The sequence below is a fragment of the Pleuronectes platessa genome, chromosome 22 (genome assembly GCF_947347685.1).
Source record: "Pleuronectes platessa chromosome 22, fPlePla1.1, whole genome shotgun sequence".
Taxonomy (NCBI): domain Eukaryota; kingdom Metazoa; phylum Chordata; class Actinopteri; order Pleuronectiformes; family Pleuronectidae; genus Pleuronectes; species Pleuronectes platessa.
The window spans coordinates 16641291-16663931 of NC_070647.1; the positions used below are offsets into that span (position 1 = coordinate 16641291).

Below are 22641 nucleotides of genomic sequence, written 5' to 3' on the forward strand. Positions count from 1 at the left end.
CTCTCCCTCTCCTCTAACCTCAGACATCGGCCAAACATCTGTTTGACATCAATGCCATTGGCAAGTGTCCCTGACCCCAGCATGTGGTGTGTGTGTGTGTGTGTGTGTGACTGTGTGTACTGTACGGTCCATTGTGTGTACGTGCGTGGGTGGGAGTTTACGTACAGTATCTGCACGCACGCATGTGAATGACGGAGGCACCGGGCAGTGGTGAAAGCAGCACCTGTGTGTATTGAGAAAGAGTTCTCTGAATAGCTCCATATTTGAACAGCCACTTATCCGCTGATAAAGCTGTTAGTGATTCGTGGCAGCTTCCTGCCTGCGGTGGAGAGAGAGGGAGGGAGGGAGAGAGAGAGAGGGGGGGGGCCGAGGACGAGTGGGAGAGAACCGGAGAAAGAGAGAGAGATTAAATGAGAGCATCAGCTGTAATTAGGGCTGCTTTCCTCTATTTGGAAGTACATATCTCTCTCCCTCCCTCTCTCTCTCTCTTTCTCTCTCTCTCTCTCTCTCTCTCTCTCTCTCTCTCTCTCTCTCTGAGAGAATTAACTCTGGACACTCTGGGCGGGCGAAGCAAAACAAAACAACTTGAACGCTTTAATGGGCAAAAAGTGAGATTTAGCCAATGTCCTAAAATGAGTGTAATTAATCTGGAGAGGTGCAGTTGTCCTCGGGAGCTGACTTTGTAAATGACGGTGCAGGAGGCTTTGCCACGTGGGTGGAGATCGGTGAGATTGTTGTTTTTTGTGTGTCTGCTGGTGCACGTTGCATCAGGGCCGCACATGGACACAGGATCGATGTTGTCAGACGTTATCAGCCACAGGCTGAGAACCCAATTTTTTCTAGACTCCACTTCAATAAACCCGGCTATCATTTGCCTTCGTCTCATGCATTTTGTTGTTTGTGTAAGAGGACTGCTCTTCGGATTCTCGAGGACGTCTGCAGCTCTCGTTGCTTTCAGGTTTGAGGGCTCTCGTTCTCTGCTCTGGACAGAGGTGTGGCCCAGTCGCCTTAGAAAATACATTTCTAAAATTGTAGATGATTTGAAATCTCCTTAATATTGGCCAGACCTTAGTTGTCCTCGTGCAGATATTGCGGAGGAAGAACTTTGATCGTAAACCAGGGTTTGGCAGAATCAAATCTACATCAGTGATTTTGTTTGGCAGCAGGATTAACAAAAGCATTTCCCAAACAAATGTAATGTATCCTCACGTCCTCTCTGAGTAAGAGTCCCTGGTGTGCAGTGCACAGGGTGACCATTCAAATGCTCCTGACATTTGGGAAATTGTCCTTTTTGTTCACCCATCTCTTCTTATTTCCCCACCTTGCCTCCAAATGCCATTTCGTCCCTTTTCATTCCTCTTTGACCTCGTCCGTCTCGCCGCTTCCTCTCTCCTCTCGTGTTCCGCTCAGATTGACCGTTGAGAGCAGCTGCTTTGAGAAGAGTTTCTCTTTTAGCTCTCCTGTTCATATCCCTCCTTCGTTTTCTCAGAATCGTGATGATGCAAGTTGCCATTTCAGGCAAAGGGCAAACTGTGTGTTTGTTTTTTATATAGTAGACGCTGCGTTTCAAAGGAGTTGACTTGGCTCTGATGCACTTCTTCTTCTTAAACTGGGTTTGTGTTCATTCTGTTCAGTTTCAGAGTCATATTTTTATCAAGCTACAGTGTATTTGTAGATAAAAGTATCATTAACACAATTATGGTTTTTAAAAAGGTAACGTATGTTTGTAGGATGAAACTGCACTGGTTGGTGGAGGCATACAGCTGCAGGGTGGTTGTTCTAGTTTGGCTCTATATGGATGTGAGGCTGTCAGTGTTATGGGGTTTCAACACTTCCCTGTTCGGAGGTGACTTGTCAGTCAAACAGCTCCAACATTCACTGACGTCTTTTTTAGTAAAGTTTGAGTTTGACTGACTTGTCCTAGTTTTTTTCTCAGCTCCAGTCTCCATCACTGCTTATACAAAACCACCAAATACTTCTTTTATCTGCAGACAAATTGTCGGCCCCTGTATCTTTTCTTCAATTCTCCAAGACAGCGGAGGCACCAGTGGGCTGACGCTTTAATGGCTTCTGAATTCAAGACCTGCCACCGATATCAAGGTTTCCATTTAGCAGAAAAAGAACATGAATTCGCCACAGCAGGAAATAGGATGTTCAAACGGCGGAAATGTTTCTCTCCCCTCGGTCAGTCTGGTAGTTTCAACATACAGAGATATGCACAGCGACGCGAGAGCTCGGTGTTGTCCTCAGAGGACAGTCATCTGTACCCAGAGACCCAGTTCAGTCATTAGCGATTTCACAGCTGCCTTTGTTTGTTTTTTTTCCTGTTCAGAGCGCCGTTAATCTCAAAACAACCCAACGAGCGGAGTGTTTACTCTCTTTCTCTGAGAAGTTGTTTGAGGTGAAAGAAAACTATTATCTCTGAGGCAGTTTACGTTTCTAAACAAGATAAGCTCAGAGTTGTCGGAGGTGTGCGGTTTCCAGCCTCTAGCTGTGACAGCAGATGGCCTCTGCAGTGCAACGTGTGTTTAGTTGACTCGGTTGGGAAGGAAGACAGATATTCTCCCTGGAGGACGTCTGCGCTTCTTTCTCTGATCATTAGGGTTGAACCATGAAAATGTGTAGCGGCCACATCACGCTGATCCCAAACGCGGTCGCACAACACGCGACGCACACACTGAACACACAGAGGCAGTGAACCAAAGCGTATGTACGTAGGGGCAAGCTGTGCAGTGTCCAGACAGGCTGTTAGCTGGTAATCATTAACACCGGCTCCCTGTTTGCTTTGACTCACTCCCGCTTGTAGCCTTTATACATGCGTGTTGTCAACAGGACCACGCGTCTCATTGTGCTTCATCAGCCCGTGCACTTTATATACATCTCTTCATGTGCACACACACATTTAGCATCTGTTCACGCCCGCAGTCACATATCTGTCAGATTTACAGTGTGTCGCAGACTTCCTGTTCTGCAGCAGATCACAAGTGAGTGAACGAGACGGCAGAACGCCTCGTCGTTAATCTGTCGACAAATCAAGGAAAACACTCTGGAGGTAAATTCAAGGATTTCCTCGGCAAAGGATTGATTGGAGGCAAAATGACCCAAAGAGGAAATGAGTGTGTGCCTGGAAAACAGAGAAGAAACATCTCAGCAGGGGGCTTCAGGAAGTGGACTCACAGATACTGATTCAAACACACTATAGACTCAAATAACAACCTGTGTTTAATGTTACAGACAACATCATGGACTGGATTGTAAATAGATTCATACTATGCAGATGAGTGTAGTTATTTACAATGTTCTTTTGTCATTCATTGTCTGAATCGATGATTTTTATCACAGACTGAAAGTTATTAAAACCCTTAAAGCCAGAAGCAGGTATTTTATTTAAATATATATTTATTACTTGTTACTCTAAGAAGCTTTCAGACTAAAATGAAAAACAAGCCTCTCAGTTGCTGTATTGATTTTGATAAAGATAATTTACTATGAGAAATAACTGGACAGCATCATAATAAAGACATCCTGATTAGTATTGTGCATTGAATCTACTTTAGTTTCCAGCTAGTATTAATCATATTTTTGTTTTTGAGCCTAAGATTGACTCTAATGGATAAAACTGAATTAGTGAGTCGGCATAAATATTTGCCTGAGATAACAACAACTCAAATAAAGTTCCATCTTGGGATGATGTTTTCATCTCTTCCATCCTAAGAAATGTCTCATTCTTACCTGTCAGCAGCGGCACATTGTCTATTGTCTATAATCTCTTAAACAACCAACATGTGTTAACATATGATGGTTGGACTTGTTATGCTCGTGTGTTTACCTCCATCAGCTCAGGTGCTGTCGGGCGTCACTGTGTCCAGTCGAGCGCTCGAACGAGATTCCATTTGCTCGGCAGATTTTTGCTGCCGCTCGTCCTTTGCCTTTGCATCTGCTGCCCCCTCCCTGGGACCGCCGAGTGCCACATGTGGTCGCACGGCGAGTCGAGGGGACGCCAGGCAGCTCCTCCAGCCAGAGCATTAGCATACATTTACTCTGGGAATGCCCTTGACTCGATGTCTGAAGAAGTGGACGTGAGAAGCATTAAATGAACCAGTGGGACCTGAGGAGAGACAGGGTTAGGGGGAGAGAGACAGAAAAGATGGAGAGACTCAAGAAGAACAAGTGGCAGGATAGCATCGGATGTTATTAGACTTTGACAAGTTGCCTTGTCTTATTAAAAATGAAATAAATAAACCATAAAGCAATAATAAGTTTCTTGATGACGTGTGGAAAGACACGTTTGATACTAAACCTCCGGGGGACATGTGTTGTCATGGAGCAGAAGGTGTGAGTGGATGGGTGGAAATGTCAGAAAATAGTGAGTCGAGAGATGGAGAGCGAGTGAGGGAGGGATAATTTGGGGGAGGGGGCTGGAGGAGGTGGGCGGGAAGAGAGGAGGCGAGTTTCACGGACACAGAGAGAGAGAGAGAGAGAGGAAGAGGGGGGGAAGGAACAGCGAGCAGCGAGCTTGCCGGAGCTGTTGAGTGTGTGATCGTGAGTGCTTCTTGAGCCGTCGTGTGAAAAACAGGAGGACATTTCTTTTTGAACCTTTGTTTTTTTTTTATATCTCAAAGTGTCACATCGAGCTCCAGCGGTGAAAGCAGAACTTGTCCGAGCCCCCTTCTCCTGGGATTGTGAAGAGGACCCGGGGAAGCCAGCGTGCTACCAGGTAAGAAGCCTTCCACAAAGAGAGAGAGAGAGAGAGAGAGAGCAGGAGAGGATGTGAGTGTGGAGCCGGTGATAACGTGGTTTTAGTGGAATCGCACGACAGCTCTCGTTTGTGTTGATGCTTTGAAAATGATCCGAGTGATGTCTGGTTGAAATGGAGGAAACATGCTGCTTTGGATGTGTCCACATGTGTGTGTGTGTCTCTGAGTGTGTGCTGCCATCAAACACGGCTCACAGGACACTGTACTGTATATGTGATTGGAGAAGTCAGCTCGCGTGGAGGAAGAGGAGGAGGAGGAGGAGGAGGAGGAGGAGAAGGAGGAGGAGGAGGAGAAGGAGGAGGTGTCGTGTCGTGTCTTTTGACAGCAGCTGACAGATGTCAGGCGATGTCAGAATATCCAGGACAGGGATTTCTTAAAAATAAACACAGAAGATCAGATTCATTTGTGGGAGGAACTGGAAAGAGTGCAAAGACTTTCCTGTCTCACTTTCTTGTTTTACAACTGTTCCTTTTCACCGTGTGTCGTTCAATACTCACACCTCAGGTCAGTTTTCCTGAACTATCTCTTCCACTCGTGCTTGTTCCTTCGTTCATAACCAAAAATAATAATCGGCGTGCGAGTAGCTGTTTACACGTCTAGATTCACGAGAAGCTGGATGTGTCTTCGCGGCTCGTTAGGATCTGTGACAGGCAGGGATGAGCAGACTGAGGGTCAGGCTCGATGAAGTCCTGATTCCCCAACAGGAGCGAGTACAAAGCCGCGCTGTGTATCAACTGTACTATACGGCTGCGTCCTGCAACTCTGGGTTCTCGATTTGTTTGTCATTTAATGAGAAGTTACACGCTAATCGAATCACTGCTCTGCCTCTCCTGCTGTCTGTTGCTTCCCCTTTGTCATCTCTTATCTCCTCCTCTGTCCCTCTCCGTCCTCATTATCCCAGATTCGACTGAAATGGACTAGTCTATCCCTCTTCCTTGTACCGCCGCTCGCTCCGTGCGTGACATGCAGTGCACTAAACAAAGGCGAACTCGTGAGGCCAGAGGCTGAACAAAGCTTCTCCAGGTCGTGACAACCATCACACAAAAAACAATTCAGTTGTATTTTCAGTTCCATTTTCCCCCCTCTACCTTCTATAACCTTTCTCCTCCTACAAGGATCCACTAAAGCCCTTTTCACATCCCCTCTGCCTTTTGTGGCTTCTTCTCGGAAACAGGATTTCTACGTCCAACTGTGGATCTGAACAATCCGCCCAGCCGCTCGTATTCAAGCCATTGTTAACGTTACACTCACTCGTGAAACCTGGAGTCATTTATTCAAGCTCTTCCTTCTCTTTGAGGACACCGGATGATTCACTGCAGCCACTGGCAGCGTCAGGCGATTCAACAACTGTGTGTCGCATGTGTGTGTATCCAGCTGTGAGTGCTCCCGCTGCATCAATAGTTAATGAACGTCGCCGGGCGGCTCATTCACACGGCCCATTCACTCCGTGGGTTTGTTTGTCTAACGGCTGTTCCGCTTCGACTGGCACGTACTGTACTGAGCCACTATGGAGCTTAAACACAGCTCTGTCAGACCCAGGCAATATGCTGACCTTCACACGACCTTGCAGTGTGACAGTGGGTGTTCTGGGAGTTATTAAGGGATGGTGACGTTTGGGAGGAATGACTTGTCTCATTAATTTGATAAAACCAGAGAGGGAGGTGTAATGGAGGAAGGGGAAACACACTTTTATCATCAAATCTGTTTGTGTTTCTTTGGGGTAAAAGGAACATATTTGTAAATGTTCATGCTTTTCCTGTATCTGCTGGTTAACGTGCACATGAGCTCTGGCCAGTTCACTCCATCCATGGATGTTCTGGCTTTGCTGCCCAGAGCAGGCAGCTCCTTTCGGTCCACTGGATCCAGTCCACTCTCTCTCCATGACTCATTGCCTCGTCCACGCTGATTGGCCGGCTTTTCTACTCCAGGGGGAAAGAGGGGATGACGATGGGACGACCTCTCACGAGCAGGGATCAGCCGCTCTTGTCCCGCTGCATCCAGCTGGACCCACGCTCACGATGTGTTCCCCCCGAAATATCATCACCCAGGGGCAGAAGCAGAATGTGGAAATCAAACAGGAAATGCTCTTGATTGCTGAAAAGCAACTTGTTTGACAGGAGTCACTTCACATTCATTCAGTGTTCAAAGTAAGAATTACTGAGATCAGATTATGGATTTTCCATGCAGCCCCAACCACAGACAGGTTTGTCATCCATCTGAAGATAGTAGCCAGGGCTTCCAAGATCCCCCCCCACACACACACTCCCTCATCCCTCTGTAGATGACGCTGTCACATGTGACATCTCTGAAGCAAACAGGGTGTGGAGCTCCCCTGCCTGCTGAGACTCTGCCTCTTCCAGACAGACCCGGCTGAGACAAGGTCCAGGCCCCTCCACCCAGTCAGTCAGTCAGTCAGTCAGTCAGTCAGTCAGTCAGTCAGTCAGTCAGTCAGTCAGTCAATCAGCAGAGTCCATCTTTATTTGCTCTGTCTGTCAGTTGGGTCCTCAGTGTTTGGTGCTCAACCAGGTAGCTCGGCTGAATAATTACAACCGTTTCCAAACTGACAAAGCTCATGAAGAGTCCGTGCTCACAGTTCACTGGAGCATTTAATCCTCTGATAGATTCACTGTCCCCTGATCTGTTTATAGTTTCAAATCCACTACTGCAACAAGTGATATCAATCATCTCATCCAACAAGGATGAGATGATTGTATTTTGGTAGATGGAAGTATTTTCTCATAATGCTTAAGGATAATTCTAATGTAAAGATTTATGTATCTATTTGACTTGAACGATCAGTTTTCCAAGCGGAATTATAAGTTTAGAATTTAGTTTTCTTTAAGAATTGCCCTCTGGGGACAAATAGAGTTCTTTTGATTTTGAATTTATTGCTGATGTTCTGGACAAAGGGGTGGATCCAAGATTTGTCTTCGCTCCACTCCTCCACTAGATCAATTGGAAATCTGTTCAGTAGTAATCCTGCTATCCCACACATTATATCATGTAAACATCTATTAAACATTTTTGAAAGCACAGTAATTAAAACGTACTGTACTTCTTTAGCTGCTGGCAACCATCCCCCTGAACAACTTTAAACATCATTCACAACAAGGAAGCAAAAAAACGTGAAATAACAAAATGTGTTCAATTGAGGAAAATGGAATATAGTTGTTAGGTTAATAATTTATTATTCTATAAAATAGGGCTTTATTGTCAGTGAAACGTAAAAACCACCTGCTCAGAATTCATGCATCATGTCCAAGCATCACGCTTCATTTCACCCTGTAAATCATCGGGATTAATTTGCCTCTGGTGTAATAAATGAGTCACTTATGGCTTTATTGATCCGTTGTGTTGATTCTGATGCATTAACATGGAATTACGATATGCATATATGTGCACAGCCAATCTGAAGTGATTCAGATTCATCATAGTGAAAGCTGAATTCACGCATTTTTTAAGCAAATGTGAGTTCACAGGTTTCATGAATTAATTGGCTGTGTTTTACATCTTCACTTTGCCGACACAGCGAGAAGGTGTGAAATCAGACGTGTGCTCTGGTTATTTCCGTCTCCTCTGATCTCTGGACTGAGAAAAGTCAGAAAGATAAGAGCTGCCGCACACGTGCGTCTATCCTCACACACATGTGCACGTGTGTCCACACTGATATGCATACATGGGCTCAGCGTGACATTAATTCTGTGCCTCCCAGCAGATTCTTCAAATGCAGCCTGATCTCCAGCCCCCCCCTCCCTGCACACGTACCCAGACAGAAACAATGAAAGCTCAGAGTCTCGCCCTCGGGCGTCCATCTCACCACTGGACAGCAAACCACCCGTCACTCCTCTCTCCCTCTCTCTCTCTCTCCCTCCCTCTGTTTATCCATCTATTTATCCACCCCTCTCTCTTCTGAAGCACCACACACATGTCCCGTAATTAAGACAGCTAATAACTAACCAGGGTCATTTGTATATGTTTGCATTAGCATAATTGAATAGCCATGAGTTAAGTGTTTTCCACTGGTGTGTTAATAACCCGCTCTGGAGGCGAGCACGTGCACAGTCAGTGATGTTTGTTCGGCTCCACGTTGTCATGAACTGGGATTCATCCATGCATTCAGTGTCCTTCCCCTCTCCCTGCCTTGCTCCTCTTCCTCGCCAACGCCATAAAACTAAGGTGTGGTCATTTTCCTTGTCTGTAAGCTTTGTGTGTGTGTGAAGACCAGAGAGTAATAAACTGAAAAGAGGCAGGAAGGCTGACCATCACAAACACATGTGGCAGGTTGTGGACAGAACTCGGATTGCCGGTGTCTGCAAGTTAATTTTCTAGTGTCAAACAGACGAAGGCTGTGGTTTTACCTTCTGCTCCAACAGCAGAGGGTGGTCGGCTCCTCCTCATCACCATCAATACACTGCTCCTTCTCCAGGCTGTAACGTTGAAGGCAGGAGGGGGAGCACGTGAGGAGAGAGGTGATGTGAGTTGGAGTTCATGTGAAGAAAGGGATGAAGGGAGGAGGCTGACGACAGGGACACTGTGAGGATGTATTTCCCATCTCAGTCGGCTGCTTGTCATTGCGCCGGGTAAGTCGGTGTAGATATATATGAGATCAGAGCGGAGAAGAAATACTTCTTATCACGACATCTCTGACTCCACAGAAAGCTGCACATCCACCAGAGACCTGTAGTTATTCACTTTAAATCATCCGGTCTCTTGTTTCCCATCACATCGACAGATTTGTTCTCAGATCATCTTCCAGATAAAAAAAATTGATTTATCTTTTAAAGAATCTGTTTACACTAGATTCCTTCAACACAAGTCATATGTGGCAGATACAGGTTACTGTCGAACAATGTCTTACTGTCGAACAGAACAGCAAGGACCTAACAGTTTTTTCCTCATTCTGCAAGTGTGAGATTAGATTTCCTGTTTTTCTATTTACAAGGGTCACGGGGGGGGGGGGGGAATTGCCTCACAGTCCCCCCCAATTAGAAGCTCTATCATGTTAAAAGGTTGTCACAGAAAGGACTGAAGCCAAGAGGTTATCTCCAAATCAGGCTTTTCTCCAAACTCTGTCCTCTGCTGCATCGACACGATGTGAAGGTGAGCGAGCTGCAGTAAATGGAAGGTAATCACTGATCGGAGATGTCCACTCGGGAGTTTATTATCAGCTGCCCCATCGAGGAGGTCCACTGTGGGAGGAAGGGATCCCATTACAGATGTGCCCTGCAGGGCTTACAGTGGCAGCGCACCGGGGCGAACACACACCCGGCGCCGCATTCATGTGCAAAACTGTGATTTATGTCTTTGTGATTGTGAGGCCGAGGGAGCGAGAGAAAATGCGGATTCATTTCAGAGCTTTTCAAGTTCCTTCCTCTTCCTGCTGAGAACAGAGAAGCAAGTGGGTCACGCAAGAGGCTTCCGTGTGAGTCTGAACTCAACGTCTCCCTGTGCAGAAGCCAGGTTTAAAAAGCCTGGTGTATCGCAATCAGTGCCTTGTGTTTCCAGTGGAGACATATCCCCTCCCCCCCCCCCCATTCCCTAAAAGACTGTGATGAATTTCAGAAAAGAACGTGAAGTGACGAGAGGAAAATTTTGAGCTAAAGCACGAATGTTCTTTCTCTTACTTTCCTGAAAAGCTCCACCTGAGTTTACATCACCTGTTCTCAAATCAGATGAGAAAGATGGAGGTGTGTGTGTGTGTGTGTGTGTGTGTGTGTGTGTGTGTGTGTGTGTGTGTGTGTGTGTGTGTGTGTGTGTGTGTGTGTGTGTGTGTGTGTGTGTGTGTGTGTGTGTGTGTGTGTGTGTGTGTGTGTGTGTGCGTGTGTGCGTGTGTGATTTGGAGATATAGCACTGTGTGAGATTACTGTGATTAATGGCAGCACGTTGAGCTCATGCATTATTCATCCTCTGTCACTTTCACCTACTGCCAAAAGTCGTGACTGATTTTCTTTTCTGATTGGGGGGGTGAGGGGGGGGGGGACGCGTCTGTACTGAGGCCAAATTAACAAAACTAGCCTTTTTACATTTCAACTAAAACCAGCTGGGAGTGAAGACCAGTGAGAAACCACGTCAAACAGTCGTCTAAGTTTTATTTCTTCAAATGTAAAGTTACGTGAGGTAAAGTCTTTTGAGAATAATACAAATCATAACTCGGAGTCCTTCCCTCTGAACCCAGCCGTCGCTCTCCGTCTCTGTCTGTCCCATAATTGTCAGTTTAAATAACCTCTCTGGCTGCTGATATGATACAAACCCCCCGGAGAAAGAAATTACCCAGGATGCACAGAGAGCGCGTGGTTCACTCAGGGAACGAGCTGCTGGATTACGGTGGCTTAAGTCTGACATTCGCTGAATACTCCGCGCTCATATACTGTGGCCACCCGCACCCAGTGTGTGGTCAGGGTTTACCCCCGGGGACTCAGACGTCTTGAGGGAGCGAGGGGCCGGGGCCCGAGATGACCTGATAACGCTCCTTCAGATGAGTTGGTTACACTGTGTGCGGCTGCAGAGGTTTGCATTGAGTTGCGTCATAGCACAGGCCATGATTCAAAATCTGAAACCTTTCTGTTCCCTAAACTCAACTGAATGTCTTTTTCTCGTGACCTCTTCCACCAAGTTGCGTTGAGTTTTAGCTTAATTCTGAGATACAAACAAACAGGCAGTGAATCCATAGCCTCCTTGTCAGGGATCATTATTAACCTGTTCATCATTAAAACAGATGAAGCAGCTACTTGATAAACGTCTGTTCTGACATTTAAAATAATAAATACAGTGACATTCTGTAGTTGTGTCTGTAAACACGTGACGTCTGATGTGGCCTCTGTCATTTAACTTGTTCAAAAACTATTAGAAACTTAATGAGTCAAACAAAAATGCTCGACAACAAAGCTCCCACTGCCACGCTTGATTTTCTTTGCCTGGTAGAAAGGTCAAATATTAACTGTGTATCACCGCGGTGCAGATTATTATTACGTGAGTCCGGTATAGATGGAGATGAAAACTGATTTGAGATCAGTGTTTACATCGGCTCTGTAATTGGGCACAAAATGTGATGTCAGTCTCGTTGTTCTTCCCGTGTTGTCTCCGTCTGGGTGAGAGCGGCGGCGTGTCGGCTGCCGGAGGTTTGAGAGCTTTTAGCGAGCTGAATTACCCCCCCCAGGGCACTCTTCTCCCCCCCCCCCCACACCCTGAATGTACTGACGAGATCAGTGACAGTGTCTAACCTTGGCTTCTCTCTATTTTGCTCATGTCTTACCCCACCTGCCTTCCCTCCCCTTCAGCCCATCAATCCATCCAGCCTCCCTCCACGCTCCAGTGAGCTTGACTGGCACTAAGTAGAGAATCCGGGCCTCAGAGCGCAGTGTGTGGCACCAGCCGGGTCACGTATATATTCTAATCCTTCGTCTGACGTGTTGCTCAAAATGGCAGCGACCTGCTCAGCACCACACGCCCCCCCACGTTGAATTAGAAGATGATCGTTAAGATGCTCAGAGATCTGCGTTTATCAGTGTATCTCCTTCATGAGGCCACAAGGTCAAGGACCCTCCTGGTCAGTTCGTCTTCAACTGGTTGTCTCCTCTTTGTTTTGTAGCCCCCCCCCCCCCTATTGATCCCTGCATCAATCTCATTCAACACAGACCAGATCTGTTTGTCCCCGAGCAGAAGAACCCACTATCATGTCTGCGAGTGCGTTGTTCCACCACTCACACCGTATCTGAGCCGCGTCCTCTATTGTGTCAGCCTGATGAGTGGTGACAGCGCTCGGAGTCATGTCTTTTGTTGGTGTGCGCGCGCGGGGGCACATTGTGCGTCGTTGTGTTTACCAGAGTGAAGTGGAGAGCCGCTCGTGGCCTCTAGGCAGCGCTGTGCCTGGCGGGCGGGGTCTCGGGTTCAGGGTCGAGTATCACACGGCGCTGGATGAAAGCCCTGGACTCTCATTGTCATTCATCTCTATCTCTGCTCTCTGTTGATGGACGGCTGGACAGTAAAGGATGGTTCTAACCTGGACAAGTGTCAGCTAGAGCCTTTTAATTTCAATTCATGTCTTGAGAAGGTAATGAACAGCACGACCGTCCACAGTTAGAGCTGTGACAGGCTCTAATTAAGTCTCCAGCCACACAGGATTATTATTACACTGGTTTTGTCGAGGAAAGGGAGAAGGGAAGGACGGAGAGAAAGGGATGTGATTCGAAAAAAAAAAGAAAGACACATGACAGGAAGAAGATAAACAGAGACAGAGAGGAGGGTAACTTCTTCAGGAGGGGAGGTAAGAAGCTTTGTGCAGCACCAGCTCGCAGATGGCCGTCCTCTCCCGCTGCGGCCAAGAGGCTCCTGCTTCATTTATCTCCTGCACACAGCATTGTGTCCGTCTCTCTGGATGACTACCCCCCCCACCCCCCCACCCCCCCTCCACCTGCGCTCCCCTTCTCCTCACCCTCCCTCAGAGAGACTGGAGTTCAGACTTCATTAAGGGACGGGGAGAAAGACTTTCCAAGAACTCGTGTGCTTTACCAACGTCCAAAAAATATACCAATTTCTCACATTCTCAAATTCTCACATTTGTATATTGACCTTCCTCTGTTTTGATTGGTCACTTGTAGTGGATCAGGATTATTCATTGGTTTTTGTTGCGTAACGAATAAAACTTAAATAGATTCACTCATCTGTGAACATGAGTTTGGGCCTGAGTCATAGCTACGTGGGTGAAAACACAACGACTCACATGTGTGGAGGTCGAAGGGACATCTCCAGGGTTTAAAACAACAAACTATGTGTTTTTTTACACCAGAAAAACAAAACATTTAGTATCTCTAATTCATTACTTTGGTACCAGAGGAGACAAAATGATCCCTAAAGTCGCCCGGCCCTGCAGATGTCTTCATCACTGGGTCATTGTCCTCCATGTCCTCCATTATTACCATGATGAGGCAGTAACAAACAGAAATTACCAATTTGTGAAGAAAAACCAGCTTGTGTCCATATGTGTGTGTTATTGTCGCCATGCTGTGTTTGCAGCTGTGTATGTTTTTTGTACCTAATTTGGCCCCCCCCCCCCCCCCCCTGTTTTGTCCTTTATAAAACATGTGGTTTACATTAGAGCCAAATGTACCCGAACGCTTGGACCTGGTCCTGCGGCTTGTCCGGTTACACCAGATGTTACACAACAAAACACAACAAAACACAACACAAACAGGATCAGGAAAGGTCTGGCAACTAGAAAGACAAGAGAACATAAATTAGACCAAAGTATCTTTTATATTTTATATTTTCTATTGATATTTTTTACCATTCATACAGTTTTTTTTGTTCTGAATTACATCTATTTCTTCCGCTTTTCTTCCAGCTGTGTTTTTTAACATTTTAACCAGGTACATTTATTAAAACTACGAAGATAAAGAACCAAGGCAGCGTGTTTTGATTACAGTTTACAGGAGGCGTGTTATAAAGGACAAATCCCAGATTCAGAGCTCCTGTAAAACTATACAACAGAATTTGTAAATAAATATCAATCACTCAAACTGTAGGAAATCATATATTCAGAATGCATTAATTCTTAATTTCTCAGTGTAGCTGTAAAGTGAGATATTTGATGCTTTGTGTCAAAAAGCAAAGGTTCCTATCAGCGCCACACACAGAAGCTGAAAACTCAAATGTGCTCGTAATGAAAGACGTAATTCTTTATTTTAAGGGAGCAGAATTTTCACACTAATTTCCAATGTTCCAGTTTGTGTAAGGGATGGCTTCACACCAGGCGCCCTCCGCGGTTTCCATGACGACTGCCATCCCTGTATGATAATCGGATTCCCACTATAGCTGTGAAAACACTCATTCCTGCGTGATCCAAGAAAAATGATGACATGAGGCGGCGGTGAGGAATCTGAGTGCGTGACGACAGACAGCCTGGGGTGTGCGGGGGGGGGGTGGGGGGGGGGGGATGCTTTGTAGACAAGCCAGCGTTCGGGGGTCGGAGCCGGGTGAGACTGTTCTGAGCCGCGGCAGCGAGGTGGACCACAAAGGCTTCAGCCATTTACCAGACAACAATGATATGGGAGGCATTAGCAGCGGGAGCCTGAACAATCCCCTTTCTTTTAAACATGTGCACTTTGGTTTTAGAGGAGGAAGCATTAAGAGAAGAAAAAAAAGCATTATTGACTAACCTGCCTTTAGTGGTGGAGAATGGAGAAGCTCAGGAAAACCAAGTGTGTCCTTGTGTTCTTACATTTGTGTTGCTCTGTTTTAAATCTTACACACAAATGTTTAGGACAGATAAAAGAAGATATGAGATAAAAAACAAGATAAGATGAGGCTTTATAAATCCTGAAGGAAATCCAAAGATTACAGTTTCACAATATGCAAAAGAGTACAGAAAATAAAACAATATAGAGTCTAAAGTCTAAAAGATATAAGCAAAAATACAAATATAATGTGTCATATAGAAAATTCATAAAATACAGGATACAGTAGGAATAGTAATAAATAATATTGCTCATGATATTGAACATAATATGATAATATTGCACATGATTATATACACTGCTAATGCAGATTGCGGTTAAAAGGTTGATTATCTGTGAATTAATTAGCAGAAATCACATCTCAAGCTTCATGAAACCAGATGTTGGTCTGTTATTTCCTTTGCACCTCAAGTGAACAACACCAGATTTTGCTTTAGTGATTAAAAACATCTGAAAAACATCTGTTTCAAACGACAGCGGGCGAAAGAAGCAGCATAAAGACTCACATATAAACAATACAGACTCGTGTTGGATAACAGTTTTGCATTCGCTGTGCCCACAAAACGTACACGGCTCCCCAGAAGATCAATAAGTGAGTGAGTAATAGATATCCACATCCAATTCTGAGGTTTTAATTGCCTCTGTTTTATTTCCAGACATCGGGGAGGTTTTTTATCTCACGCTACAGCTGAGAGAGAAAAAGGCTTGACTGCATACATTTATTTCACTGGCACAGTCTCAGCCTTTCACATTTATCTCCGGCTCGGGGAGTCTGACAACTATCCCCTCTCCTTTGCACAAGACAAATGACCTTATTAACGCCGAGGACCATTCAGAATAGGATCATGTCAGGCATGGCAAAAAGAAAACGCTTCAGAGGAAATCCAGGCCTGGTCCTCGAGCCGCGAGCCTCCGTGTCTCGGGGGGAAACCATCAAAAGCACATTTTTTACAGAGCAAACAGGTTTCAGAGCCTGCGTGGGATCTCAGCAGAGCTTCAAGAAGCTCGTCCAGAAGCTCTGGTGGACTCAGTCACAGTGTCGCTCTCTGTGTGATTTAATACTGAGCCTCATTAACTGATGAATACACATTTGTTTCACTATAACAAAGTTTGTCTGTGTACTGACACTGATGTGCCTGAGGGGGCAGCGCTGCTTCTCTGGTTTGTTGTGTATTACCTGTGTGTGTGTGTTGTGTTGTGTTGTGTTGTGTGTGTCACATAGCTCTAAGGGGGCAGAAGAGATTGGCCCCTGCACACAATCATCTCCCTTGTGGGAAATTAGCATCCACGTTCATAATTACACGAGGAGATAGACGTCCCCTCTATATTATCTACACATCACTATAACTTGCCGTGTTCAATAATGCATGTGTGCAGCTGCGTGTGTGGTCGTGAATGTTCGATGCCGCGGAGCCGCCACAGGGTTTGATACCAGGTGAAACCGCCGCTGTGACCTTGACGCTGGGAAGTCAATGGTCATGAGCCCAATATGCATTAAGTGTCCAATCACACACCATCAAGCCTGATTCATAATGGCACACCCTAATAGTCTGACTGATTGGCTAATTGACCAATCATATTTATGTCAATCATCAACTATAGGCCGGCTCTTTAAAGCTGATTCTATTGATTTATACTAAAAATCTTAAGGTAAAGGTTAAGAAATACTCACCACAGCAAAGAGGCAGAGTTTTATCAGAATACATCCAGAGGGTAAATCCATAAATCCAGTAATAGAAACTCGCAGGAGGGTTGCAAGATAAATCTGGAAGTCACAAGGTGATGAACAAGATAAGGAAGAGGAAGGGAAAAGAACTGCTGCACACACGGACACAAGCAAACACACACACACACTCACACACACACACACACAACTCTGTCTAATGGATTACTTTATGTCCAGAAGCTTCTGAAACATATTCACCACCAAAAACTTACGTAGGTCGTGTTGCTGCAGAAGTTCAAAGGTATCACGAAGCCAGAAACCTTCTACATCTTCTCCCTCTCCGCTGTCAAACCCAAGATCTAACCCAGCTTCACTTCTTATCCTCTGAGCGACTCGTCGGAGGAAGGTTACCGGCTCGTGGCCCCTCAGGTGATCTGCGCTCTCCTCCCCATGCTTATGCAGGTTGTCCACACCTGACGGAGAACAAAGTGGGACTGGCCGTTGGTTTCTCTTTGCCTCACCCACAGCTGAAGGTCAGAATAGAGCGAGCTCCTCCAGGAACAGACACACACACACACAATCCTCATTTTCACAAGAGAAGAAACAGGCACATACTTTTTGATTTAAAGCCATGTGATCATAATCAGAAACGTGGGTTTGGCCCAGATTGCCCGGTGGTGCTTAGGCTCCAGTTTCATGTCCGAACAACGGATGGATCTATGCTCTTTTTCTATTATCCCTGAGTCATGCAAACACAGCAAGTGGTGCACTCAAGTGCCACCAGCCGGGGCAAAGATTCTCCTTTGTGTTTTTAAACGCCCGTGTGAGGGCAAGATAAAATTGTTCTCCGTGTCCTGGCTAAGCTCTTTAACAGAGACAAAGCGCTTGTCATTTTTTTTTTTTCTGACACCATCTAATTCCCTTAAATGTCACAGAAACACATCCAGCTGGTGCTGAGCTGGGGGGGGGGGGGGGGGGCAGCAACAGTGTCAGACCCGGAGATTCTGTTTCCCTGTCAGGAGTTCCCCCTTCTTTAGAACTAGTGATTTTCTGTAGGTACCTCTCTGCTGTGGTTTGCTGGTTTCTTCCTGGTGATCAAATCTGTGTCACGGCGTCACGTCGCCTTAAGCTGCTCCAGCTTCTAATTTAAAGCCGTCAACAGATCATTCCTGACATGTGAGTTGATCTTTTCACGGCCCGCTGCCTCTTTCTCCAGAAAAACGGCTCCGTGCATCAGCCTCAGCCGCGGCGCTGCCTTTCTTACGGGGAGGAGCGGATATTCCTCCTCGCCGCCTCATGGGAGAACCGACAGCTTGCTCAGTCAAGGGTTATCAGCCGCAGATGGCTGCAGACAATAAACATGATCAAACACGGGGGTGGGTATTTTTGTGACAGCTTGTCTTAAACCGAGACACGAGACGAAGCGCCGCCGCCTGTATGTTGTCGCCAAAGTGATGTGTTTAGATTTTCATTGTTTGACCTTTTAAATCCAGAAGCGCCTGTGATTGAACATCCTGGTTCGTAGCAGTGGAGCCGCGGCTTCTCCACCAACCACAAACAATCCAACTTGTGTAATGAGAGATGCGAGCTGCCCCTCATTATTAATGGCTCCTATAAATCACCCATTTATCTGAGTGACTCTAAGCTCCCAGCTAATGCTGACGCTCACTCTCTCTCTCTCTCTCTCTCTCTCTCTCTCTCTCTCCCTACAGTGAAGCAGCTCCTGTAATCCAGTAATCTTGATTAATTCTGTTTACCTCCGTGTGCAGTCGTTACAGAAAATGGCCATTTTAGCAGACGTCGTCTTAAAGGTGAGAGGTTGAATCTCACGCTGCTCTTCTTCTTTTCAAGGTGACACAAAGTTAGAGCAAAGCAACGACAACAACTCGAGTACAGTAACGTTTTGTGTGGATCAAAACCTGTAGATGCCTGATTGTTAAGACACAGGAGCAAAGATAACATAGCACGTCGTCTGCAGGATTGTGGAATAAAGGAAAATCACAGCAAATAACACGACTCCGACGCTGCATCTCCATTTGACTAATGATCAGACAGGAGAGGCTCCCACTCCAGCTACAATGCAGCCTGATTGTAGGGTGCTCCGCGCTGTGAGAGATGGCTCGTGTCAGACCCGGCTTACTTCACGTCAGCTGAAACTGTTTTTGTCCAAAGATAAATACCTCAAAGAGAGCGTTTTTATTCGTATATAACGATTCTGCAGCTTTCACATCATCCCCTCGCGTATCACAGATGAAAAAATGGGACCAATCAGTCAAATCAGTTCACTTATGTGCTTTGCTGCACAATTGGATAAAGGTGCCTTGTTGCCTCAGAGTAGGTTTTATCTCTTTGTTACGGTTTGAGTGTTAAAGTAAAGAAGAAACCGGAGGAACTTTATTCTGCGGCTGTGATTGTTGTATTTCTTTCTCCATACAGGAGGTGATTCATCTCTATAAACACGGCCGCTCAGAGCTGAGCGTACTATCAGCCGTGAATTCATATATTCAATTTGAGCAAATTGAACGAGCTCCGTTTTTATTTTCCCACCGAAGCTGTTGAGCGGTTAAAGGATAAAACTGATTAAAGGGACATTGTCCGACACGACGCAATGTGGGAATCTTTATGAGGCTTAAATAAGGAGGCTATTATGAGGAATGATATCAGGCAAGGTCATAGGGTCGGGCTGATGGAGGAGGGTGCACCCGGCTACACACACACACGGCTACACACACACACACACACACACACATTTTACTCATTATTATATTTATTCAGAGTCGTGGCCCGTCCGATCCGACTCTTAATATTGGATATCTGTACGTATATGTATCATGTAATGAAATATTCTGTATCTGACACATTGAAATAAAACAGCTTCATAGATTATAGTGAAACTCACATCTATTTCTATGAGCTTCTTATTCCAAATGCTGAAAGTCCACAGGGACACTGTTTGCTGTTGTTTTTACACCTGTACACCTGCAGCTCACATATTTTCTCAGAGACAGAAGAAAACACAAAGGGGGGAAAACCCTCAGTTCTCCGCCCACCACTCCCTCCCACACCGATCTCAAATGGAGCTTGGTAATGGACCAATTACTGCTCTGCCCGGAGCAACCCAGACCCTTTTATTCATGCCCTCTGGTCCCTTCATTTTTGGGCCAGATTGCAGCGGCGCCGAGACGGAGATTCCTCCTCCCCGGCAGGATGAAATGAGAGAGGAAGGTAGAGCCGGGAGGTTCCTGAATAGGCGCACAGCAGAGGGCCCACATTACAGATGGTAATAGACTGTTTGTATGCCCGGCTCCCCCCCCCCCCCCCCCCCCAGCCTCATATTGTTCATCCCCGTGTGCTGCAACTCATTCCAAGGTCACCGGGGCACTTAGCCGGAGAGGCCCGACCTGCACTTACAGTATCCTGGGTCCCCCTGGTGGAGCCGGGTACCACAGTGGGATCCGAGGTAATAAGCACCGCTCTCCGTTCAGCGGCACAGTGGGAGCGCCGAGAGGAGGCGGGGGGGGGGGGACGAGAGAGGAGTGGAGCCTGGGATTCAGAGCATGGCGGTGGGAGCTGTGTTGTTGATAACAGCGTTAGAGAAGTACAGCTAAAACCAGTGTAATGAATCAGAGGAGCCTGGAGGGCGAAGAGGAAGAGATACAGTGGCTTGTAAATCTCTCTCTTCATAACCACTGATGTGTCATCTCACAGACACTTCTACTGTTTTCACTTTCTCGATTAGAACCGCAGCACTTTCTGCTCCGGTAATTGTTTCATCAGTCACAGGTTTCATAACGCTGTGGCAAAGTTTGAGTGCAGCTACAAAGTTTATTTCACTGTGCTTCATATAAAGAATCACTGTGAATCTCGGTTGGTACCAAGCAGCATTAGAAACAGGGAGGTAATGTGATGCACTGGATCGGTTCATTAATCTTCACTTAAGCAGCTGCTCTCTACAGACACATGGTAAATGGTCTGTATTCATGAAGAGCTTTTCTAGTGTCGAACGCTCAGAGCACTTTACAGTACAGCTTATTGCCTTTCACACATTCACACACACACATTCATACAGTGGCAAAGCCGGTTTCAGGGTCTTGCCCCTGGACACTTCGGCCGTGCTGAGGGTTAGACCCTGATTAGCATGAGATAAACTAGAATGGCACTCGGTAGAGCCAACAGTCTTAAGCTGCAACAAGTAGCACACACTCATAGTTATTTGTCCCCTAAATAACAAACTATACCATTAAGAAAGTGAATTTATTTCTTGACTTACACGTCCTCGAAGTTTTCCTGGAAACCCGTCGAGTATTTTTTTTCTGTGATCCTGCAGACGTGGGTGAAATCATCAAACCTCGGCGAAGGTAATGACATTCAAAACAGTTGCAGTCATTTTGTAATGCTTTTCCCTGAATGAAGTTTGCCTCATCAGTGATTCCCTCCTCCCAGTGTTCGTCATAAAACAAGCAGGTAACATTAGATGACATTAAACTCCACTGGGGATAATGGAATCGACTGTAGTTATTAAGAACATCCTGCTGTCTTTATTAAATGACTAATTTAAATGCAGGCTGTTTGCTCCAGTGAACTCGTGTGTGTTGGGAGGGAGATAAAATAGATGTTCTTGTTATTCGTGCTCTGTGTGTACGAGAGGATTGAAGAGGTCCAGCTCCTCAGCAGCTCTGCAGCCTCGAGTCCTGTCAGATGGGGAACAGCAGTGGGGATTTGGACAGCTTGCTTCTGTGTGCTTTGACCTCCGCTGGGCTCAGGAGCTTGGCTCTGCGTGACGCCGCTCCGCCGGCCTCTTCTCTGTCGGATCGGATTGGGCCGCGGTCGAATGACACAATCCTTTCACCGGTGCCCAAGTGGAGGCTGACTGGCGTTCGGCTCGTGCCAACCTGGCGCTCCGCTGAGACGTCTCAGAAGGAGAACGTCCCTCCAATCCAGCTCCACCTCTCAAATCTCCTGCTGTTGACCCAGAGATAAGAATCACCACAGCAGTCCCTTCCTGCCTCGCATTGTCACGATTCATCTTTTAAATTAACAAACGGGGCTCACGCTTAGTTAATAATAAAGCAAATGAAAATTTCCGACTATCTCGGTTTCTAGTGAGACATTTAGAAAAATCCACACGAAGCCGACAGCGTGGTAAACAGCTAAAGACAGTTGACGGCTTCTTCTCACGCTTCATTTGCTTCTAACAGACGTATTATGAATTTCATTATGCTGGGAAATAAACAAGCACTGACACGTGTGGATTCACAGACTCAAGAGAGTTTTTCTTTGGGATGTTGTGGATGTTTTTCCAGCTGAGCCGCTCGGCTTTCAGAGGAGAGGAGGGGACATGAAACGCGTCATTACAGGTTCTTTCTGGGGACAGATGTCAAAAATGAATTCTGCTGGCGAGACCTGACATGCACTCCTCCATGAGAAGAAATTAATTGGGCTCCTAGTTGCTCTCAGAGGCCGGTTTTAGTGACCGAGCCATTTCCTGGGCCTCCCTTCAGCCTCGGTACAAGTACAGTGTCGCTTCCGTGTAATGTGAAGTAAAACCAGTTCCTCCAGCGTTTCCCTGCTCTCCAGCCAAACCGCCCAGTCAGCAAACTGTTTAATCAGACTCGGATCAACAGGAAATACGTTGTTGTAAACATCGTCATCTGGGGACTTGCTCTGAAGAACAACAGCAGGAGATTGTCCCTAAACAATCCAGGAAAATGCCGATAGTTCAATACATATCTGGAAGCAGCATAAGTCGAGAAGAGAATCCACATAAAGGGATATTACTTCAATAACTTCTACACCTGCAGATGAACATTCACCGTATAAAACCTCGTTCTTTTTGCAGGTGGCATAAAAAAATCTTATACTCATTGCCTCCTTTGTTAAAATCCAGTTACACTCTACAGCTCTAATGATGGTGCTGGAAATAAAGACGTGGACAAAAGGCTCGAGTGTTTGCAGCATCTGTTCCTCATCTCGTAGCTCGAGTCAG

At 46.1% G+C, this 22641-nt stretch overlaps 1 protein-coding gene across 1 annotated transcript in view; it reads left to right on the plus strand.

Annotated features, from left to right (window-relative positions):
* Window positions 1–815: 815 nt before the first annotated feature.
* Window positions 816–22641, plus strand: part of syt1a (synaptotagmin Ia) — a 63103-nt gene continuing 41277 nt past the window's right edge. Inside the window, exons 1-2 of the mRNA XM_053414799.1 lie at window positions 816–992; window positions 4623–4717. The gene's annotated coding sequence lies outside the window, so the exon portion shown is untranslated. The remainder of the gene's footprint in view (window positions 993–4622; window positions 4718–22641) is intronic.